The 7,278-nt window shown below is 37.5% G+C and overlaps 1 pseudogene; it reads left to right on the top strand.

Moving 5' to 3' along the window:
• The first annotated feature begins 1,496 nt into the window (after positions 1 to 1,496).
• LOC131148166 (MDIS1-interacting receptor like kinase 2-like) lies at positions 1,497 to 2,969 on the top strand (annotated as a pseudogene).
• Positions 2,970 to 7,278: the final 4,309 nt, after the last annotated feature.

The raw sequence follows: 7,278 nt of genomic DNA on the forward strand, positions 1-7,278 counted from the left end.
AATACACAGCAGGTAAATACCCATACATACATTTTTTTTTTTTAGTTTAAATTTCTTTTGGTATTTGTTTGGTATTAACATTTACTTATATTTACAGTTTTAATAATTAATGTCCATATTTATAAATACTAATTTGTTTGTTTTCATTGTTGTAGGATTTTTATTTTTATTGCGGAGGTAAGATTTCCATTGTTCAATATTTAGATGTAATTGTTTTTTTCTTTTTTTTTTTGTCGTATTTTTAATGCGCAATATTCAAGTCCTGTATATCCATGTAGGGTTCCAGTTTATTATTGTGTTAGGATTCTTATTATCAGTATGATATTATATTATTATGGTATTTGTTTGTGTTTTAGTATTTTAGTGTATATATAAGATATTATTATGACATTCTTAGTATTATGTATTACGTTATATATTTGGTATGCTCATATGATAGTAGTTATTATGGTAATTTTATATATATATATATACATATATACGTTATTGATATTTTAGTCTATGTAACTCATTATAGTATTTTAGGTATATATGTGGTATTATTATTACGTTTACATTTAGTATCACTTATTAGGGCATTTTTAGAATTTTGACATATAGGGTATTTTTAGGACATCTAATATTACCTATTAGGGTATTTTTAGTCTTTTAATATATAAGGTATTACTTTTTTATAGCATCTCTTGTATATTAATATATATATAGTATTATGGTATCTTGTTACTTATTTTGACATTTGTAGTATTTTAGTAGGTATGTGTTACTTATTACCCTATTACCATACATTAAAACCTCCCATATTAGTATTTTTCGATAAAAAAATCCTATAAGGTTTCCAAAATTTGGGAGTGTACTTTCCTAAGTATTTTATTGATTTTATCCCTATGATTTAATTGCGGGGGGTATTAGCCTTTGGGCTTCACGTACCCTAAGCTCTGAGGGAATATATGTATATATTTATTTATTTATTCATTTTTCATGTGTGTTTATTAATTCATAAAAGGAGTAGTTTAAAGAATTATTAGATTAACTTAGGGATAATTTCAAATTAATTAGATACCGTTCGTAAGAACGGGCGCGTAGGGGGTGCTCGTACCTTCCCCTCGCGTAACCGAACTCCCGACCCCAACTCTGGTAATGTAGACCGATTCTACCCCTAACGGGGTAGTAATCATGTGTTCTAACCGCACTAAAGGTTAGTGGCGACTCCGACATTCCATGTTTTTCCATGAAAATATTAAATTGATTTTTAATTTCGCCGTCCGGGGCACACGCGCTCCCGGGACGTCGCGACACTATGGATTGAAGAACTTCAACAATTATCTACTATTGACCTTAGACATAACATAATAAGTGGAGAGTTACCTTTGGAACTCAAAAATTTGAAACCTTATGTCTTATTGAATCTCTCATATAATAAGATCTCTAGAAAACTTCCTTCTTATCTTTGTGATTCATTTTTCATTGACTTATTGTATAATGCCCTCAATGGACCAATGGATGACTGTTGGTTTAATTATGAACCCATGCAACTAATTGGCAACAAGAATTTGTGTGGTAATAAGACACCTTTCCCTCCTTGCCTTTCATGCCCTACATACATTGGCTTCATATACAAAACAAGGAGGAACATAGGAAGACACCAGAAGTCCATTTTTATTCCCATTAGCATATTCCTATCTCTCGTTGCTTTTGGATTTGTTTTCCTATCTCATCAAAAGGGAAAGAATACAAAAAATGAAGCAAGTGTCACTAAGAATGGAGACATATTTTCGATATGCATGGAATTATGATGGTGGGATTGCATATGAAGATATTATTGAAACAACAGAGGACTTCGACATCAGATGCTACATTGGGACAGGAGGTTAAAGTAGTGTTTATAAAGCACAATTGCCTAGTGGGAAAGTGGTTGCTTTAAAGAAACTTCACCATTCGGAAGCTAAGGAGCTTGCATTTGATAATAGTTTTGGGAATGAGGTTCTCATATTAACTCATATTCGACATCGAAACATTGTGAAGCTTCATGGATTTTGTTTACATAAATGAAACATGCTTTTAATTTATGAGTACATGGAAAGGGGGAACTTATTTTGTGCCTTGAGGGATGATGATGAAGCAGCGAAGCTAGATTGGATTAAGCGCGTCAACATTGTTAAGGCAATAGCACATGCTCTATCTTATATGCACCATGATTGCATCCCACCGATTGCCCATCGAGAGATATCAAGCAACAACCTTCTTTTGAACTCTCAATTTGAGGCTTTAGTCTCGGACTTTGGTATTATGAGGCTATTATACCCTGATTCATCCAATTAAACAATAGTTGCAGGCACTTATGGATATATTGCACCAGGTGGATTGTATATTCTTCTTCTTTTGAACTTTCACTTCTTTTCCTCATATTATTAATTGGTTCATCTATTGTTTTAGTTACTAGTCAGTCCTAACATATCATCATTGTTATTAGTTGTGTTGCAGCCTGTGTAGAATTTTATTGCTTGAAGGTATTGTGATTATGATAATATATCATAATGTTGATGGTTAGATTGAACATGGTACATGTCGTTAATTGATAGGAAGTGCCCTATTTTAACATCTCTTTTTTTTTTTATGCAAAACTTGCCTACTCCATGGTTGTTATAGAAAAGTGTGATGTTTACAACTTTGGGGTGGTGGCACTAGAAATAATAATAGGTAGGCATCCGGGAGAGTTGCTTTCCTTATTGTCATCTCCATCTACAAAAGAAATAATGCTCAATGATGTGATAGACTCACGCCTTTCATCTTCAACCAATTAGCTAGTTGCAAGTGAGCTTGTTCTTGTTACAAAACTTGCTCTTGCTTGTGCATATGCCAAACCAAAGTCCAGGCCAACAATGAAGACTATCTCTGAGGAATTTCTTGGTCTACGGAAGCCATTATCGAAACCATGTCATGAAATTTCATTGTCACAATTATGGAACTAAGAAATTTGTTTGGTATGTGCAAATTGTAGTAGTCAATAAGGAGTTAAAACCAACAATGTTCATATTATTGTTCTACATACTTGGACTTCAAGTTGAATATAAAAATAATTGTATTATGGTCAAGGAGAATGCAGCGCATATGATTTTATTGAGGTAGAAAAAATTATATGCCACAAAAAATGTCATGCATTTCATGTTTTCTATTAAGTCAACAAATAAATTAAATATCACGAATTAGAAAGGAAAAACACTGACAAGTTTTGACAACTAATCTATTGCACAAATGCAAAAGTTAGCCCAACAAACATGTGTTTGGAGTTCAGGAAAGTGTTAGATAGGGCACACCTTTCCAATCAATAAAATAGTCTAAAACTATAACGACAGAGCAGATAAAAAAGAAGGATTCAAACAGAATCAGAATCTATGCTATAAATTCGCTAGAAAACAAGGAGAACCCGACAAAAATCAGAAAGTAAGATGCAAATTCACTTGAACAAGTAGGATAAAGATAGATGTGCTACTTTTTTCTATGGTGAAAGAGAGATCTACAAGGAGCACCCTGTTAGAGATGGAACCAGAAGATAGCCAGGAGATGATGCGTTGCTGAGTCAGAAAATGCGTGGAATTTATTCTCTATTAATCTCTTCATTATAAACTTCTAATTGTGATTAATTTGTAATTGATTTGTATTGATTATAATGTAAATTCCAAGCCTATATAAAGAGGGCTGTGGAAAGTGTATAGCACAGAAGTGCAGAGAGAGCATAGAGTAGCTTAGAGAGAGTTGAGAGGAAGAAGGGAGGAAAAGAACTAGAGAGAGAATTATAAAATTTTCTGGCGAGATAGTGAATAGTTGTGTGTGCTCCGTGGAAATAGGTCGTTATTGACCAAACCACATTAAAATCTTGGTGTCAGTTTGATCTGGATGCTCATAGGTTCCTAACAAGTGGTATCAGAGACCGGTTGGAGGAGAAAAGCCAGATTGGAAGTGATCCAGAAATTCAGAGCTCTATCTAGTAGATCAAAACTGTGTTTTGAGGCCACCATTGCATTCATCTCACCGAGACGAAGAGAAGAGTGTCCTCTGAAGCTCAAATGGAGTTCAAATAAGGCCACACGCTCTCACACGTGCCTTGCTGGAGCAAGACGCCTCTCCATGTACCGGCAAAGCGTCGCACGTGTCTTCTTCGCCCGATTTGCCTCGACCCGACCTACTGATAAGCTGACCGGACCCAGACACAGACTCATCCTTGGTTGATCCGAAAGCCAGTACTTGACCCGGGTCTGGCCTCTACCTCAGCGCCACATCAGCGCCACGTCAATGCGCTACGTCAGCAGAAGTGTGCCATGTGAGCATTGCCACGTTATCAGTGGGCCCCACCTCTGCCACGTTGTTGGCAGAACCCACTGCCACGTTTGCTGGGTGCCACGTCAGCGCCGCGTCAGCAGTTGCCACGTCAGCGCCACATCAGCAAGTTTGACCAGGTTTGACTGAAACTTTGATTGAGCTTTTCGAGGTCGTTTTGGGTTCGTTTTTTGAGCGACTTGAATCATTTCTAGGGTTTTCTATCATTCTGGATCCAACCACTCTATCCATTTAAGCTAATTGCATCTTTATATTAGTGAATCGAGATGTCGAATAAAAAAAGCTCAAAAATCAAAATGTTCAACGGGAACAATTTTGATTTTTGGAAGATGCCGATAGAGGATTATTTGTTTGGAAAGGAATTACACTTACCGTTGAAAGGTAAGCCAACATCCATGAACGAGGATGAGTGGGAGTTGCTAGATCAAAAAGCCCTCGGAGCCATCAGAATGATGTTGTCGAAATCTGTGGCGTTCAATATCAAGCATATAACATCCACAAAGTCTCTGATGGATGCGCTCTCTAATATGTATGAGCAGCCTTCAGCCACAAACAAGGTACATCTCACGAAAATATTATTTACGATGAGCATGTCTGCAGGTGAGAGTTTTAGTAGGCATTTGAATAACTTCAATGAGTTGTCTGATCAATTCGCCTCAGTCGGGATAACGTTTGATAATGAGATTCGAGCTCTACTGATTCTCAGTCAGTTGCCTGAAAATTGGAATGGTTTTGTCATTGCCATCAGTAGCTCTGCAGGAAAATCGAAGCTTGTATATGATGAGGTCGTCAGCATGATTTTGATGGAGGAAATAAGAATGCAACCGAACCATAGCTCAAATTCGAGTTCAGCCTTGAACATAGAGAGTCGAGGCAGAGGAAACAGGCATGGACGATCAAACAACTGAGGAAGATCTAGGCCTAGATGGTCAAAATCTGGAAATCCCAGAGGTACTTAGGACACAGGTTCCCAGAGCACTAAAGTTATTGAGTGCTAGAACTATGGAAAGACTGGTCATTACAGGAACCAGTGTAAGAGTCAGAAGAAAGAATTCGAGACGAGGCAAAGATAGAAGCAAATATTGCTTCTGAGAATGATGAGATGTTAATCTGCTCCTTGGAAAGTAAACAAGGATTCTTGGGTCTTAGACTCCGGTGCCTCATTTCATGCCTTATGCTGTAGAGATTGCCTAGAGGAGTACACACTAGGTAATTTTTGTAAGGTGTACCTTGGCAACGATCAACCTTGCGACGTAACTAGAAAAGGAGTTATGAAAATCAATATAAACGGGTCAGTATGGAAGCTGAAGGATGTTAGGTATATTCCAGACCTGAGAAAGAATTTGATCTTAGTTGGTCAGCTGGAAAATGAGGGATACACAACGAAATTCATTGGCAATGAATGGAAAGTTTCAAAGGGTGTACTAACAATTACGCAAGGTAAGAAAAGTGGAACTCTTTTTTCTAACCTCCAATGCCTCTATGTCTATTTCAGTTGCTGTAGGAAATGATGAAAGCAACATCTGGCACCAACGACTTGGTCATATGAGCGAGAAGGGACTCAAGGTGATGCACTCAAAGGAAAAATTAAGTGGTCTACAGTCAGTGCAGGTTGACATGTGTGAGGATTGTGTAATCAGGAAATAGAAGAGGGTTAGTTTCTAGATAAACATCCATGCCCCAAAGAACAAGAGACTAGAATTGGTCCATTTAGAATGTGTCGGGACACATTAGCTGAATACCAAGAATCCTCAGGTGGAGGAATCAGTGGAGCAGATCGTCGCACCACAGTCTCCTACTCTAGCTCCGGAGCTTAGGAGATCTACTCGGTCTCATATAACAGACAGAAGGTATACTATATACTTACTTCCTACAAATGGAAGAGAGCTTGAATGCTATGATGAAGTATGTCAGGTGGTAGATACGAGCAAGTGGGAGCTTGTGATGAAGTATGAGATGAAGTCCCTCACCTACAACAAAACGTGGAAGTTTCTTGAAAGCCTTCATAACAAGTGGGTGTACAGAATCGAAGAGGAGCATGACAGCTCCAGAAGGTACAAGCCTCAGTTGGTAGTCAAAGACTTCGAGCAGAAGGACATGATTGACTACACCGACATTTTTACACTAGTTTTGAAGATGACTGCCATCAGATTAGTCCGTAGGAATCGAGTAGACAGGAAGATGGTGACTACAGAGAAGCTGAAGTTGTGTTCAACTTCAATTGGTCTTCATGCTTGAAGACACATATTATAAGCATATCATTTATTCATGATACTGGTAGAGGAGGCGTCTCTATCTACAAGTGGGAGATTGTTAGAGATGGAGCCAGAAGATAGCCAGGAGATGACGCGTTGTTAAATTAGAAAACACGTGGAATTTGTTCTCTATTAATCTCTTCATTAGAAACTTCCAATTGTGATTAATTTGTAATTTATTTGTATTGATTATGATGTAAATTCCCAGCCTATATAAAGATGGTTGTGGAAAGTGTATAGCACAGAATTGCAGAGAGAGCACAGAGTAGCTCAGAGAGAGCAGAGAGGAAGAAGGGAGGAAGAGAGATAGAGAGAGAATTGTAAAATTTTCTGGCGAGATAGTGAATAATTGGTGCGTGCTCCATGGACGTAGGTCGTTATTAACCGAACCACATTAAAATCTTGGTGTCACTTTGATCTGGATGCTCACAGGTTCCTAACACACCCAGAGAGTTTTCAGATGCAAGGAAAGAAAAATCTGGTCTGGAGGTTAAAAAAGAGTCAGTATGGCTTGTAGGAAGATTTGAGTCAATCATGGGACAACATGGTTACAATAAGAGTACTACATTCTCTTGTGGCGATTTTCTTATTTTATTGCTTTATGTTGATGATAAGCTGATTGTGGCCATGATGTGTCCAAGATTAAGATGTTGAAGAAAGATTAGTACGTCATTTACCATGAAATTCT

This window comes from Malania oleifera, chromosome 1 (assembly GCF_029873635.1).
Source record: "Malania oleifera isolate guangnan ecotype guangnan chromosome 1, ASM2987363v1, whole genome shotgun sequence".
Classification (NCBI taxonomy): Eukaryota; Viridiplantae; Streptophyta; class Magnoliopsida; order Santalales; family Ximeniaceae; genus Malania; species Malania oleifera.